The sequence below is a fragment of the Arachis stenosperma genome, chromosome 7 (assembly GCF_014773155.1).
Source record: "Arachis stenosperma cultivar V10309 chromosome 7, arast.V10309.gnm1.PFL2, whole genome shotgun sequence".
Lineage (NCBI taxonomy): Eukaryota > Viridiplantae > Streptophyta > Magnoliopsida > Fabales > Fabaceae > Arachis > Arachis stenosperma.
This window is the reverse complement of record NC_080383.1, coordinates 73,048,918-73,065,968: the sequence shown is the minus strand read 5'-3', so window position 1 is coordinate 73,065,968 and position 17,051 is coordinate 73,048,918.

Sequence of the window (17,051 nt, the reverse complement as noted above, 5' to 3'; positions counted from 1 at the left end):
TCAGAGTCCTTTCAGGTTCAGGATCAGCTTCAACAAGTATGCCTTTATCTTTGTTCCTGCTCATATGAAAGAGAAGAAAACAAAGAGAATATGGAATCCTCTATGTCACAGTATAAAGATTCCTTGAGGTGTCAAAGGAAAACAAGAATAGAAGGATGATGTATGTAAGGAAGAATTCGAACATTCAAAGAGAGATGGAGTTCGAATTGACAATGGAGGAGGAATCTTAGTGTTTAAATAGAAAAAGATAAGATAGGGGGAGAATTTTCAAAAATAAAAAGAATAAAATTTAAAATAATTAGTTAATTAAAAGGGATTTAAAAAAGGTTAATGTTTTTCAAAAATTAAGAGTGAAAATGTTGTTTTGAAAAAGATAAGAAATAGTAAAACAAACAAAAAAAATCAATTAGTTAGTTGAAAAAGATTTGAAAATCAATTTTGAAAATATAAGAAGTTAGAAAAGATTTTGAAATTGATTTTGAAAAAGATATGATTTGAAAAAGATATGTTTGAAAAGATATGATTGAAATTTATTTTGAAAAATATTTGAAAAGGAAATTAAAAAGATTTAATTTTTAAACTTAAAATTGATTACTTGACTAACAAGAAACTAAAAGATATGATTCTAGAATTTAAAGATTGAACCTTTCTTAACAAGAAAGTAACAAACTTCAAATTTTTGAATAGTATTAATTTCGAAAATTATGAAATAAAGATAAGAAAAAGATTTGATTTTTTTTTTGAAAAAGATATGTTTGAAAAGATATGATTTTGAAAAAGATATGATTGAAAATATTTGATTTGAAAAAGATTTGATTTTGAAAAAAAAAATATGAAGATTTGAAAAAGATTTGATTTGAAAACAAAATTCCTCTCCTTGTGTCATCCTGGCGTTAAACGCCCAGGAGCTGCATGTTTTGGGCGTTTAACGCCCAATTGCTGCATGGTTTATGCGTTTAAATGCCCAGCCAGTACCCTGGCTGGCGTTTGAACGCCAGTTTTCTTTCTTCACTGGGCGTTTTGAACGCCCAACTTTTTCTCTGTAACTCCTCTGCTTTATGTTCTTGGATATTCATTTTGCTAAATCCTTTATTCAAGAAGATATGTTTTCAATTTTGAAAAACAACAAAATGAGTCGAAACATATAATTCTTGGATCAAAACACAAGATATATGCAAGAACATTATGAATGTCAAGATGAACACCAAGAACAATCTTGAAGATCAAGATGAACATTAAGAACTCAGTTTTCTTAATGAAAGAAAACATGGAGGACACCAAACTTAGAACTTTCTCATGTTTGGGCCATATGAATGCACGAATGCATATGTAGAACATCATGCAGTGCAAATCAATAAATCATGAAGATCAAACAAGGCAATTCATCAAGAACAACTTGAAGATCATCAAGAACACAATGTATGTGGTTCGAAAATTGCAAGACAATTAAAATCATGCAATTGACACCAAACTTAAAATTTGGCCCTAGATTCAAACAAGAACTATGAAATATTTTTGAGTTTTTATGATTTTATGAATTTTTTTGGGTTTTTCGAAAATTGTTTTGGAAAAACAAAAAAGAAGAAAAAATTTTTTTGAAAATTTTTTTAAAACTTTTTGAAAATAAAATAAAGGTTGAAACAAGAAGAAAATTACCTATTTTGAGCAACAAGATGAACCGTCAGTTGTCCAAACTCGAACAATCTCCAGCAACGGCGCCAAAAACTTGGAGCACAAAATTGTGATACACAATGGCACCAACAACTTGGTACGCACAATTGTAATCTCAACTCTTTTTCACAACTTCGCACAACTAACCAGCAAGTGCACTGGGTCGTCCAAGTAATAAACCTTACGTGAGTAAGGGTCGATCCCACAGAGATTGTCGGCTTGAAGCAAGCTATGGTCACTGACGTTAGGATTTTTGCCCGTAAAGAATTTCATAAAAACAGTCGTGTTGTAGATATAGTATCTAAACCGACAGAAATCCCTTCGTACAAATATTTTGGTTGTCACAAGTAACAAACCCCTAAATAAATTGATAACCGAAGTATTTAAACCTCGGGTCGTCTTCTCAAGGAATTGCAGGGAGGTATGTTCTTATTATTGGCTATGAAAAAGGTAAAATTGGGGTTTTGGAAGTAAGGTGGAAATATATTATATGACAAGTAAAATAAAATAATAATAGCTGTAAAATAAACCTTTGGCAAGGTAAAAGAACTGGAGGTCCTTTCCTAGTTATCCTTATCAATTGTGATGAGAATTGGATTTTTCTCCCACTTTGTTAACCTCTAACTATGAAGGTAAGTTAAGTGGATGAATTCCAATTTTCAATCAACAATGAGTTTGATAACTCTAGAGTCACCAATTATTTAACCAAAGCCAAAAGGAAAGAAAATTGAAACTGCTGGAATAAAAAAGCCTTCAGATGGGAGGCAATAATCATGTAATTAAAAGAAAGTAATAATAAACTGAAATACCTCAAATACCTCAAATTATAATAAATAGAACATTCAAATCTTAACATGAAAAGTTCATAAGCCAATTGGACAACATAAATCAAATACAAATAAAACTATAAAAGTATTAGAGTAAATAAAAATAAAAGAGAAACATAAATTAAAGGAACATTGAACCTGGATCGAGAGTCACTCTTAAAAACTAAGAGAAGTCCTAAATCCTAATCCTAAGAGAGAGGAGAGAACCTCTCTCTCTAAAAACTACATCTAAAATAATAAAAAGAGAATTATGAGTGAATTCTTATGAATGGATACATTTCTCCACTTTATAGCCTCTAATCTGTGCCTTCTGGACTTGGATTTGGGCCAAAAAGGGCCTCAGAACTCGTTATGAGCGTTTTCTGCAATTTCTGGTGCGTGGCCTCTGTCACGCGTCCGCGTGGGTCACACGGTCGCGTCATTCGGAGCTTTTCCTTTCCACGCGGTCGCGTCAGTCATGCGACCGTGTCATGTGCGTTCTGCTTAAGACGCGCGGTCGCGTCAGTCATGCGGCCGCGTTGCTGCTGATTCGTGCTTGGCACGCGATCGCGTCGTCCATGCGATCGCATGGATACCAGTTTCCTTAAAGCTCCGTTTTGCTTTCTCCTTTCCTTTTAGTATGTTTCCTTTTTCATCCCTTAAGTCATTTTGCCTTAGAAAATCTGAAACTACTCAACACACTAATCACGGCATCGAATGGAAATAAGAGAGGATTAATAATAAGCAAATATAAGTCCAAAGAAACATGTTTTCAATCAAAGCACATAATTAGGAAGGCAAATGTAAAACATGCAAATAGTATGAATAAGTGGGTAAAGAGTTGATAAAATCCACTCAATTGAGCACAAGATAGACCATAAAATAGTGGTTTATCAACCTCCCCACACTTAAACAAAAGCATGTCCTCATGCTAAGCTCAAGAGAAACTATAAAGGAATGAAGAGGAATGGTAGAATGTATGAGATGCAACCTATGAATGCAACTAAATGAAAAATGTTTCTACTTACTTGGTTAAAAGCAAATAAATCCCCAAGAATAAATATGAACTGGATTTCACTAATTCAAATCATAAAAATGAAGTACAGATAGACTTGTAGAAGAAAATAGCTCATGAAAGCCGGGAACAAAGAATCGAGCATCGAACCCTCACTTAGTAGTGTATATCACTCTAATCACTCAAGTGTTTTAGGTTTGATTCTCTCAATTCTCTACTAACCTTGCTTTCTAAGGCTTGCTCTTCATCTAACAATCAACATAAATTTAATGCATAAATACACATATCAAGAGGTCTTTTAAGGGTTGTAATGGGGTTAGGGTCAAGGTAGGATTGTATTTGGCCAAGTGGACTAAAATCTGAATCCTTAATTAACTTAAACTTTCCCACCTAACTCAAACAATCCATGTAATCATAATACAACATCTAACCATCCATTAACCATGTTTTCCACATATTCATGCATTCTAATTTCAAGTATAACTCGTATGCATTGCTTTCACCGCTTACTTTGGGGCATTTTGTCCCCTTTCACTTATTTTGCTCTTTTTTTTATATATATATTTTTTTCTTTTATTTTTCTCAATGCATATGATTAAATTATTGGATGCATGAATTATGTCCCAAACATTTCTTTCACATTTTTTTTTAGAAAATTCTAACATACTCAATTTTCAAACCAAATGTTTCCAAACCCACTTTTCCCCACACTTAATTCATAAACATTCTCACTAGTCTAAGCTAACCAAGGATTCAAATTAAGGACATTATTGTTTTTCGCTTAGAGTTAATGATGTGCTAAAGTAAAGAATAAAGGGGTAAAATAGCCTCAACATTGGTTTGCAAGGGATAATGAAAGGTAAGGCCATATGGGTATGTAAGCTCAGTGAAACAAAGGCCTCAATCATGTAAGTGCATGCATACATCAAATTATGGAAATATAGAATTAAGCAAGACAAAGATCACAATTTTAGAGAGAAAAATACACACTAAAACAAAATTTTTGGTTGATAAAATGCAACCAATTCAAATAGGCTCAAAAATCTCACAGGTTTTGTGTGTTCGAGTTCTAAACCATGTTCCAGTATAATATCTCTTCAAACAAGTGTAACATTAAATTTTATTCAAATTAGTGAAATTTTCTAAAAGGTTTCTTGAAAAAGAAAATATTACTTTAACCAAGTGGTAAAATATGCACAAAAATCAAACAAACATGCAAATGCAACAATGAACAAACAAATAAAATAAAATATTAATGTTGAGTCAAGAAGTAACTAACCCATGGAGATCGGTATCGACCTCCCCACACTTAAAGATTGCACCGTCCTCGGTGCATGCTGAGATGTGCAGGTGGACGGGTTGCTCCAACTGACGCTTATAGATGGAGGCGCCTTAGTTGGAGATCTCTTGGTTCCTTTCCTTGCTGGTGTCTTGTCAGTGGCCTTCTCTTTTCCTTTCTTGGTACCCATGCCTAAGGAAGAAGAAAAAGGAAGAGTGTGAAATATAGAAAACTAAGACCAGAAGGGAGGAAATTCCAAGTGATAAAGAATGCCAAAGGAAAGATGATAGTCCATCTACATGGTAGCTACAACATGTAGGGAAGACAACAATAAAGAGCAATTCAAAATAATTAGATGCAAGAGGGTAAAAACATGCAAATAATAGGCATGAGAGGCATAACTCAAGCATCAAGTAATAAATGTGCCAAATTAAAGAGCATGTGTAATGATGACAATTATGAATGATAATCCCAAATACATTGGGTGTGCAAGTTAAAATAGGGATGAAAATAATGTAATCCAAATGTATATGAGAGCCATAAGTAAATGTCAATTGTCAAATCTCTTCTCCGAGTAGCCATGTGCTCAAATAAAATAAGGCACTTATCCAAATAAAACTCCAACACCAATGAGAATAATGTAATGAATGAAATATGCAAATAAATGAAGTAAAATAAAATGAGAGGGAAAAAGGATGAGAAGAAAAAAGAAAGTGAGAAAGGAGAGAGAAGGAAGAAATTAGGATTAGAAAAGAGAAGATAAGAAAATTGGCACTAATCTGGATAGGTTGTGCGACGCTGGCGACGCGGTCGCGTGGGTGACGCGGTCGCGTGGTGCGCGATAAGGTTGGGTGACGCGGACGCATGGGGCACGCGATCGCGTGACTCGATTTGTGCTAGTGGCGCAAGTGCAGCCTCGCGGTCGCACAACTCTCTGTTCAAAACGTCAGTATTGCCAAAATCCAGGGTGACGCGGTCGCGTGGTCGATGCGATCGCGCGGATGGCCTTATTTCCAATATGACGCGGACGCGTGGGTGACACGTTCGCGTGGCAGGGCTTGTGCTACTAGCACGGGTCCAGCCTAATTCCAGCATAACTCTCTGCCATACACCTTTTTTACGCCGATTTCAGGTCACGCGGCCGCGTGGGTGACGTGGTCACGTGGGAGGCTATTTTTCCAAATGACGCGGACGCGTCATCGACGCGTTCGCGTGGAGTCAATTTGTGCTAATAGCGCGCCTCCAGCCCTGCTCCTGCGTAACTCTCTGTTCAATTTATTATTCTCTCATCTCCTTGCGACACGGACGCGTCGCTGATGCGGTCGCGTCGCGTGCTCGCTTTTTTTTTAATTTGAAAAGATACAGAATGCAGTGTTAATATGAATGTGATGCAAAACTACAGGTTCAATATAATAAAATAAAATAAAATAAAAACAAAAAAAAAACGAAATAAAATTGAAAAAGAAACGATCATACCATGGTGGGTTGTCTCCCACCTAGCACTTTTAGTTAAAGTCCTTAAGTTGGACATTTGGTGAGCTCCTTGTTATGGTGGCTTGTGCTTGAACTCATCCAGGAATCTCCACCAATGTTTGTATCTCCAGTAACCTCCGGGGTCCCAAACTAGGCGCAGAAAGCCTTCAAGTAAGTTAAAGCAAGTTACAAGGCCCCAAGAGTGTTGATTGTTGGAATGAATTCCGGGGTCCCAAACCTTGCTTTTGTACCCGTCTTCAAGTTGATTATGATGATTCCATCCGGGTGGTTCAGTTTTAGAATTCTCACTGAAGTGTCCAAACAACTTCCTAGACCCATTCAGTTGAGCCTTACACCAACCTTTGCATTTAAACTTTGAGCACACAACCATGTTGAACCTTGCTTGACAATTCTTATCACTGGCCATCTTCCTCTTACTCTTAATGTTACAAAGAGCTCTAAGTTGACCATCCGTCTCCAGTAGCCCATATTCAAGTGGGATTAGAAAGCTATGGGATATGAATTTTACCCACTTGAATGTTGTGAAGGATGATGGCGACTTAGGGGGAGGTATCTTTAATGAAATTGCAAGCTCCACTCCATTGTGCTCTTCTCTGATAATTACCACCTCTTTGCAAACTTCTTCAATTTCAACCTCTTCCTCTTGGTAGCTCTCTTTCAATTCAATCTCCTTTTCATTGCTTTCCAAGGGCATGGGAGGTTGTGCTTCTTCTTCTTGAATCTCCATCTCTTGATCAACCTCTTCCAAGTCTTCAACTATGATATGCTTTGGAGGTTGTACACCCTCTTCAGCATCAATTTCAACCGTCTTGGAAGGAGGCTCTATGTCTTGTCTTTCCCATGGAGGTTCTGCGTCTCCTAAGTCTTCAACCAGCTCTTCTTCTTGAACAATGATAGCTTCTTCTACTTGTTCTAGTATGAATTCATGCTCTGTCTTGTCCACTGGAGTTTCTGGTATCTCCTTTATGCTATGCTTTTCACTAGACTGTCCACATGGGACTGTGGCTGATCCTTGTGTATTTAAGCGTCTAGAAGCCCATTGAATTAATACTTGCCCCAGTTGTTGAGTGGTTGCCTGAAATTGATCCATTGTTTCCTTGAGACGATCCTTTGCCTCTTGATGCACTCGGTTTTCATAAGTAGGATCATAATGCTCTTGGATTGATGGATCTGGAGATGGTGAATATTGAAGTGGTGGTTCTTGTGAGTAATTGGGTTGTGAAGAGCGGATAATTTATACGCTTTTTGGCATTGTTTTTAGTATATCTTTTAGTATGTTTTAGTTAGTTTTTAGTATATTTTTATTAGTTTTTAGTTAAAATTCACTTTTCTGGACTTTACTATGAGTTTGTGTGTTTTTCTGTGATTTCAGGTATTTTCTGGCTGAAATTGAGGGACTTGAGCAAAAATCTGATTCAGAGACTGAAAAGGACTGCAGATGCTGTTGGATTCTGACCTCTCTGCACTCGAAGTAGATTTTCTGGAGCTACAGAAGCCCAATTGGCGCGCTCTCAACGGCGTTGGAAAGTAGACATCCTGGGCTTTCCAGCAATATATAATAGTCCATACTTTGCTCAAGATTTGATGGCCCAAACCGGCGTTCAAAGTCACCTTCAGAATTCCCAGCGTTAAACGCCGGAACTGGCACCAAAGTGGGAGTTAAATGCCCAAACTGGCATAAAAGCTGGCGTTTAACTCCAAGAAGAGTCTCTACACGAAAATGCTTCAATGCTCAGCCCAAGCACACACCAAGTGGGCCCGAAAGTAGATTTTTATGTCATTTACTCATCTTTGTAATTCTTAAGCTACTAGTTCCCTATAAATAGGACCTTTTACTATTGTATTTTCATCTTTTGATCTTTATATCTTTTTGATCACTTTAGATCTCTAGATCATCTTTGGACATCTAGTTCTTAGATCATTGGGGGGCTGGCCTCACGGCCATGCCTAGACCTTGTTCTTATGTATTTTCAACAGTGGAATTTCTACACACCATAGATTAAGGTGTGGAGCTCTGCTGTACCTCGAGTATTAATGCAATTACTATTGTTCTTCTATTCAATTCAGCTTGTTCTTGTTCCAAGATATCACTTGTTCTTCAACTTGATGAATGTGATGATCCGTGACACTCATCATCATTCTCACCTATGAACGTGTGACTGACAACCACCTCCGTTCTACCTTAGATTGGGTGAATATCTCTTGGATTCCTGATACACGACGCATGGTTGATCGCCTGATAACCGAGCGCTCGCCTGACAACCGAGCCAGCCATTCCGTGAGATCAGAGTCTTCGTGGTATAGGCTAGAACTGATGGCGGCATTCAGGAGAATCCGGAAGGTCTAACCTTGTCTGTGGTTTTCTGAGTAGGATTCAATGATTGAATGACTGTGACGTGCTTCAAACTCGCGATTGTGGGGCGTTAGTGACAGACGCAAAAGAATCAATGGATTCTATTCCGACATGATCGAGAACCGACAGCTGGATAGTCGTGCCGTGACAGGGTGCGTTGAACATTTCCACTGAGAGGATGGGAGGTAGCCACTGACAACGGTGAAACCCTTGCATAAGCTTGCCATGGAAAGGAGTAAGAAGGATTGGAAGAAGACAGTAGAAAAGCAGAGAGACGGAAGGGACAAAGCATCTCCATTCGCTTATCTGAAGCTCTCACCAATGAAATACATAAGTATCTCTATCTTATTCTTTATGTTTTATTCATATATCACCCATAACCATTTGAGTCTGCCTGACTGAGATTTACAAGGTGACCATAGCTTGCTTCATACCAACAATCTCCGTGGGATCGACCCTTACTCGCGTAAGGTTTATTACTTGGACGACCCAGTGCACTTGCTAGTTAGTTGTGCGAAGTTGTGTTTATGCCATGGTATTGAGCACCAAGTTTTTGGGGCCATTACTAGAGATTATTTGAGTTGTGAAAAGTAGTGATCACAATTTCGTGCACCAAGTTTTTGGCGCCGTTGCCGGGGATTGTTTCGAGTATGGACAACTGACGGTTCATCTTGTTGCTTAGATTAGGTATTTTTCAGAGTTCTTAAGAATGAATTCTATTGTTTCAAGGTGATGTTCTTATCATCACCAAAGCTGATTGATTCTCATCAATTTAGCTCTTGAATGCAATGTCCTGCTGAAGCTTGGCTATCCATGTCTAATTTCTTTAGACTAAAGCTTTAGACTAACATTGCATGATTCCTGGGATTCTCATTAAGAATTTTGATATCTTTATTTTACTTTTCCACTTAATTTTCGAAAAAATCCAAAAAAATTACAAAATCATAAAAACCAAAAATATTTTGTGTTTCTTGTTTGAGTCTAGTGTCTTATTTTAAGTTTGGTGTCTTGCATGCATTGTTTATTTGATCTTGGTTCTATTTTCAAGTGAATAATACAGGGAACTGAAGATTCAGTACATGCAGCAGAGGAATTACACAGAAAAAAAGCTGGGCGTTCAAAACGCCCAGTGAAGAAGGACAGACTGGCGTTTAAACGCCAGCCAGGGTGCCTGGTTGGGCGTTTAACGCCCAAAAGGGTAGAGCATTGGGCGTTAAACGCCAGAATGTGCACCATTCTGGGCGTTTAACGCCAGGATGGCACAAGAGGGAAGATTCTGTTTTTTAATGCAAATTTTTTTCAAGTTTTCAAATGTTTTCAAAATCAATTTCTTTTCTTTTTCAAAGATACTTGCTAACAATTAATGATTTGATTGAACAATTCAAGTATGTTGCCTTTTCTATTGAGAAAGGTTTAATGTTTGAATCATATCTTTTCTTGTTAGGCAAGTCATTAATTTTTAAAATCAAATCTTTTTAAATTGTTTTTCAAATCATATCTTTTCAATCATATCTTTTTAAAACCATAACTTTTCAATCATATTTTTTTTAATCACTTCTTTTTCAAAAAAGTTTTCAATCATATCTTCTTCAAAATCTTTTTCAAAATGTTTTTTTTTAAATCTTTTTAATTAATTTTCGAAAAACCCTTCCTCTCTTCTCACATCCTTCTATTTATGGAGTACCACTCCTCCTCAATGCACAATTCGATCTCTATCTCACTAAGTTCGAATTCTTCTACCTCTTCCTTCTATTTTTCTTTTCATCTGACACCTCAAGGAATCTCTGTACTGTGACATAGAGGATTCCACATTTTCTTGTTCTCTTCTCTTTCATATGAGCAGGAGCAAAGACAAAAGCATTCTTGTTGAGGCTGACCCTGAACCTGAAAGGACCTTGAAGCGAAAGCTAAGAGAAGCTAAGGCACAACTCTCTGTAGAGGACCTAACAGAAATCTTCAAAGAAGAAAAACCCATGGCAGCCGAAAACAACAACAATGCCAACAATGCAAGGAAGGTGCTGGGTGACTTTACTCTACCTACTCCCGACTTCTATGGGAGAAGCATCTCTATCCCTGCCATTGGAGCAAACAACTTTGAGCTTAAGCCTCAATTAGTTTCTCTAATGCAACAGAATTGCAAGTTCCATGGACTTCCATTGGAAGATCCTCATCAGTTTTTAGCTGAATTCTTGCAAATCTGTGACATTGTTAAGACCAATGGGGTTGACCCTGAGGTCTACAGACTTATTCTATTCCCTTTTGCTGTAAGAGACAGAGCTAGGATATGGTTGGACTCACAACCTAAGGAAAGCCTGAACTCTTGGGAAAAGCTAGTCAATGCCTTCTTGGCAAAGTTCTTTCCACCTCAAAAATTGAGTAAGCTTAGAGTGGAAGTCCAAACCTTCAGACAGAAGGAAGGAGAATCCCTCTATGAAGCTTGGGAAAGATACAAACAATTGATCAGAAAGTGTCCCTCTGACATGCTTTCTGAATGGAGCATCATAGGTATTTTCTATGATGGTATGTCTGAACTGTCCAAGATGTCCTTGGATAGCTCTGCTGGAAGATCTCTTCATCTGAAGAAAATGCCTACAGAAGCTCAAGAACTAATTGAAATGGTTGCAAATAACCAATTCATGTATACTTCTGAAAGGAATCCTGTGAACAATGGGACAAATCAGAAGAAAGGAGTTCTTGAGATTGATACTCTGAATGCCATATTGGCTCAGAACAAGATATTGACTCAGCAAGTCAATTTGATTTCTCAAAGTCTGTCTGGAATGCAAAATGCACCAGGAAGTACTAAGGATGCTTCATCTGAAGAAGAAGCTTATGATCCTGAGAGCCCTTCAATGGAAGAGGTGAATTACATGGGAGAGCCCTATGGAAACACCTATAATTCTTCATGGAGAAATCATCCAAATTTCTCATGGAAGGATCAAGAGAGACCTCAACAAGGTTTCAATAACAATAATGGTGGAAGAAACAGGTTTAGCAATGGCAAACCTTTTCCATCATCTTCTCAGCAACAGACAGAGAATTCTAAGCAGAGCCACTCTGACTTAGCAACCATGGTCTCTGATCTAATCAAAACCACTCAAAATTTCATGACTGAAACAAGGTCCTCCATTAGGAATTTGGAGGCACAAGTGGGACAGCTGAGCAAGAAAATTACTGAACTCCCTCCTAGTACTCTTCCAAGCAATACAGAAGAAAATCCAAAAGGAGAGTGCAAAGCCATCAACATGGCCGAATTTGGAGAGGAGGAAGATGCAGTGAACGCCACTGAGGAAGACCTCAATGGGCGTGCACTGACCTCCAATGAGTTCCCTAATGAGGAACCATGGGAATTTGAGGCTCAAAATGAGACCATAGAGATTCCATTGGACTTACTTCTGCCATTCATGAGCTCTGATGAGTATTCTTCCTCTGAAGAGGATGAGTATGTCACTGAAGAGCAAGTTGCTAAATACCTTGGAGCAATCATGAAGCTAAATGACAAGTTATTTGGTAATGAGACTTGGGAGGATGAACCTCCTTTGCTCACCAAAGAACTGGATGACTTGTCTAGGCAGAAATTACCTCAAAAGAAACAAGATCCTGGAAAGTTTTCAATACCTTGCACCATAGGCACCATGACCTTCAAGAAGGCTCTGTGTGACTTAGGGTCAAGTGTGAACCTCATGCCTCTCCCTGTAGTGGAGAAGCCAGGGATCTTTGAGGTACAAGCTGTAAGCATCTCACTAGAGATGGCAGACAACTCAAGAAAACAAGCTTATGGACTTGTAGAGGACGTTTTGGTGAAGATTGAAGACCATTACATTCCTGCTGATTTCATAGTTCTAGAGACTGGGAAGTGCATGGATGAATCCATCATCCTTGGCAGACCCTTCCTAGCCACAGCTAAGGCTGTGATTGATGTTGATGGAGGTGAACTGATCATTCAAGTGAATAAAGAATCCTTTGTATTTAAGGCTCAAGGATATCCCTCTGTCACCATGGAGAGGAAGCATGAAGAGCTTCTCCCAAAACAGAGCCAAACAGAGCCCCCACAGTCAAACTCTAAGTTTGGTGTTGGGAGGCCACAACCAAACTCTAAGTGTGGTGTTGAACCCCCACATTCAAACTCTAAGTTTGGTGTGGGGAGGTTCCAACATTGCTCTGAGTATCTGTGAGGCTCCATGAGAGCCCTCTGTCAAGCTACTGACATTAAAGAAGCGCTTGTTGGGAGGCAACCCAATGTTATATTTTATCTATTTCCCTTTGTTATTTTATGTTTTCTGTAGGTTGATGATCATGAGAAGTCACAAAATCAATTGAAAAAGAAAAAACAGAATGAAAAACAGAAAGAAAAACAGCACACCCTGGAGGAGAACTTGCTGGCGTTTAAACGCCAGTAAGGGTAGCAGTTGGGCGTTTAACGCCCAGTCTGGCACCATTCTGGGCATTTAACGCCAGAAAAGGGCACCAGACTGGCGTTAAACGCCAGGAAAGGGCAAGAACATGGCGTTAAACGCCAGAAATGGGCACCAGCTCGGCGTTTAACGCCAGAATTGGCACAAAGTGCATTTTTGCATGCCACTTGGTGCAGGGATGACTTTTCCTTGACACCTCAGGATCTGTGGACCCCACAGGATCCCCACCTACCCCACCACCCTCTCTCTTCTTCACCCATTCACCAATCACCTCAACACCTCTTTCCCAAAAACCCCTCACCTATCAAATCCCACTATCTTCTTCACCACTCACATCCATCCTTCATAAAACCCCACCTACCTCACCATTCAAATTCAAACCACTTTCCCTCCCAAACCCACCCATAATGGCCGAACCCTACCCATCTCTTCACCCCTATATAAACCCATCTTCACTCCTTCATTTTCCCACACCCTAAACACTACTTTTTCCCCTTTTGGCCGAACCACAAAGCCATCTCCCTCTCCTCCATTTCTTCTTCTTCTACTCTCTTCTTTCTTCTTTTGCTCGAGGACGACCAAACCTTTTAAGTTTGGTGTGGTAAAAGCATTACTTTTTGTTTTTCCATAACCATTTATGGCATCCAAGGCCGGAGAAACCTCTAGAAAGAGGAAAGGGAAGGCAAAAGCTTTCACCTCCGAGTCATGGGAGATGGAGAGATTCATCTCAAGGGTGCATCAAGACCACTTCTATGAAGTTGTGGCCTTGAAGAAGGTGATCCCCAAGGTCCCTTTCAAACTCAAAAAGAGTGAATATCCGGAGATCCGACATGAGATTCGAAGAAGAGGTTGGGAAGTTCTTACCAATCCCATTCAACAAGTCGGAATCTTAATGGTTCAAGAGTTCTATGCCAATGCATGGATCACCAAGAACCATGATCAAAGTGTGAACCCGGATCCAAAGAATTGGCTTACAATGGTTCGGGGGAAATACTTAGATTTTAGTCCGAAAAATGTAAGGTTGGCATTCAACTTGCCCATGATGCAAGGAGATGAACATCCTTACACTAGAAGGGTCAACTTTGATCAAAGGTTGGACCAAGTCCTCACTGACATTTGTGAAGAGGGCGCCCAATAGAAGAGAGATTCAAGAGGGAAGCCAGTTCAATTGAGAAGGCATGACCTCAAGCCCATAGCTAGAGGATGGTTGGAGTTTATCCAACGCTCAATCATTCCCACTAGCAACCGGTCTGAAGTTACTATAGACCGGGCCATCATGATTCATAGTATCATGATTGGAGAAGAAGTAGAAGTTCATGAGGTTATAGCCCAAGAACTTTATAAGGTGGCGGACAAGTCCTCTACCTTGGCAAGGTTAGTCTTTCCTCACCTCATTTGTCACCTCTGTTATTCAGTTGGAGTTGACATAGAAGGAGACATCCTTATTGATGAGGACAAGCCCATCACTAAGAAAAGGATGGAGCAAACAAGAGATCACACTCATCATGAAATCTCTGAGATGCCTCAAGGGATGCACTTTCCTACACAAAACTATTGGGAGCAAATCAACACCTCCCTAGGAGAATTGAGTTCCAACATGGGACAACTAAGGGTGGAGCACCAAGAACATTCCATCCTCCTCCATGAAATTAGAGAAGATCAAAGAATCATGAGAGAGGAGCAACAAAGACAAGGAAGAGACATTGAGGAGCTCAAGCACTCCATAAGACCTTCAAGAGGAAGAACAAGCCGCCATCACTAAGGTGGACCCGTTCTTTAATCTCCTTGTTCTTTATTTTTCTGTTTTTCGAAAATTATGCTTTATGTTTATCTATGTTTGTGTCTTGTGATCATTAGTGTCTTAGTGTCTATGCCTTAAAGTTATGAATGTCCTATGAATCCATCACCTTTCTTAAATAAAAAATGTTCTTAATTGAAAAAGAGAAGAATTGCATGAATTTTAAATTTTATAACAGATTAATTATTTTGATGTGGTGGCAATACTTTTGTTTTCTGAATGTATGCTTAAACAGTGCATATGTCTTTTGAATTTGTTGTTCATGATTGGTTGGCTCTTGAAAGAATTATGAAAAAGGAGACATGTTACTGAGGATCTGAAAAATCATAAAAATGATTCTTGAAGCAAAAAAAAGCAGTGAATACAAAAAAAAAGAGAAAAAAAGAAGGAGAAAAAAAAACGAAAAAAAAAGGGAGAAAGAGAAAAAGAAAGAAAAAGAAGAAGTAAAGTTGTGATCCAAGGCAAAAAGAGTGTGCTTAAGAACCCTGGACACCTCTAATTGGGGACTCTAGCAAAGCTGAGTTATAATCTGAAAAGGTTCACCCAATTATGTGTCTGTGGCATGTATGTATCCGGTGGTAATACTGGAAGACAGAGTGCTTTGGGCCACGGCCAAGACTCATAAAGTAGCTGTGTTCAAGAATCATCATACTTAACTAGGAGAATCAATGACACTATCTGGATTCTGAGTTCCTAAAGAAGCCAATCATTCTGAATTTCAAAGGATAGAGTGAGATGCCAAAACTGTTCAGAGGCAAAAAGCTAAAAGCCCCGCTCATCTAATTAATACTGATCTTCATAGATGTTTTTGGAATTCATTGCATATTCTCTTCTTTTTATCTTATTTGATTTTCAGTTGCTTGGGGACAAGCAACAATTTAAGTTTGGTGTTCTGATGAGCGGATAATTTATACGCTTTTTGGCATTGTTTTTAGTATGTTTTTAGTATGTTTTAGTTAGTTTTTAGTATATTTTTATTAGTTTTTAGTTAAAATTTACTTTTCTGGACTTTACTATGAGTTTATGTGTTTTTCTGTGATTTCAGGTATTTTCTGGCTGAAATTGAGGGACTTGAGCAAAAATCTGATTTAGAGACTGAAAAGGACTGCAGATGCTGTTGGATTCTGACCTCCCTGCACTCGAAGTGGATTTTCTGGAGCTACAGAAGCCCAATTGGCGCGCTCTCAATGGCGTTGGAAAGTAGACATCCTGGACTTTCCAGTAATATATAATAGTTCATACTTTGCTCAAGATTTGATGGCCCAAACCGGCGTTCAAAGTCACCTTCAGAATTCCCAGTGTTAAACGCCAGAACTGGCACCAAAGTGGGAGTTAAACGCCCAAACTGGCATAAAAGCTAGCGTTTAACTCCAAGAAGAGTCTCTACACGAAAATGCTTCAATGCTCAGCCCAAGCACACACCAAGTGGGCCCGGAAGTGGATTTTTATGTCATTTACTCATCTTTGTAATTCTTAAGCTACTAGTTCCCTATAAATAGGACCTTTTACTATTGTATTTTCATCTTTTGATCTTTATATCTTTTTGATCACTTTAGATCTCTAGATCATCTTTGGACATCTAGTTCTTAGATCATTGGGGGGCTGGCCTCACGGCCGTGCCTAGACCTTGTTCTTATGTATTTTCAACAGTGGAGTTTCTACACACCATAGATTAAGGTGTGGAGCTCTGCTGTACCTCGAGTATTAATGCAATTACTATTGTTCTTCTATTCAATTCAGCTTGTTCTTGTTCCAAGATATCACTTGTTCTTCAACTTGATGAATGTGATGATCCGTGACACTCATCATCATTCTCACCTATGAACGTGTGACTGACAACCACCTCCGTTCTACCTTAGATTGGGTGAATATCTCTTGGATTCCTGATACACGACGCATGGTTGATCGCCTGACAACCGAGCGCTCGCCTGACAACCGAGCCAGCCATTCCGTGAGATCAGAGTCTTCGTGGTATAGGCTAGAACTGATGGCGGCATTCAAGAGAATCCGGAAAGTCTAACCTTGTCTGTGGTATTCTGAGTAGGATTCAATGATTGAATGACTGTGACGTGCTTCAAACTCGCGATTGTGGGGCGTTAGTGACAGACGCAAAAGAATCACTGGATTCTATTCCGACATGATCGAGAACCGACAGCTGGATAGCCGTGCCGTGATAGGGTGCGTTGAACATTTCCACTGAGAGGATGGGAGGTAGCCACT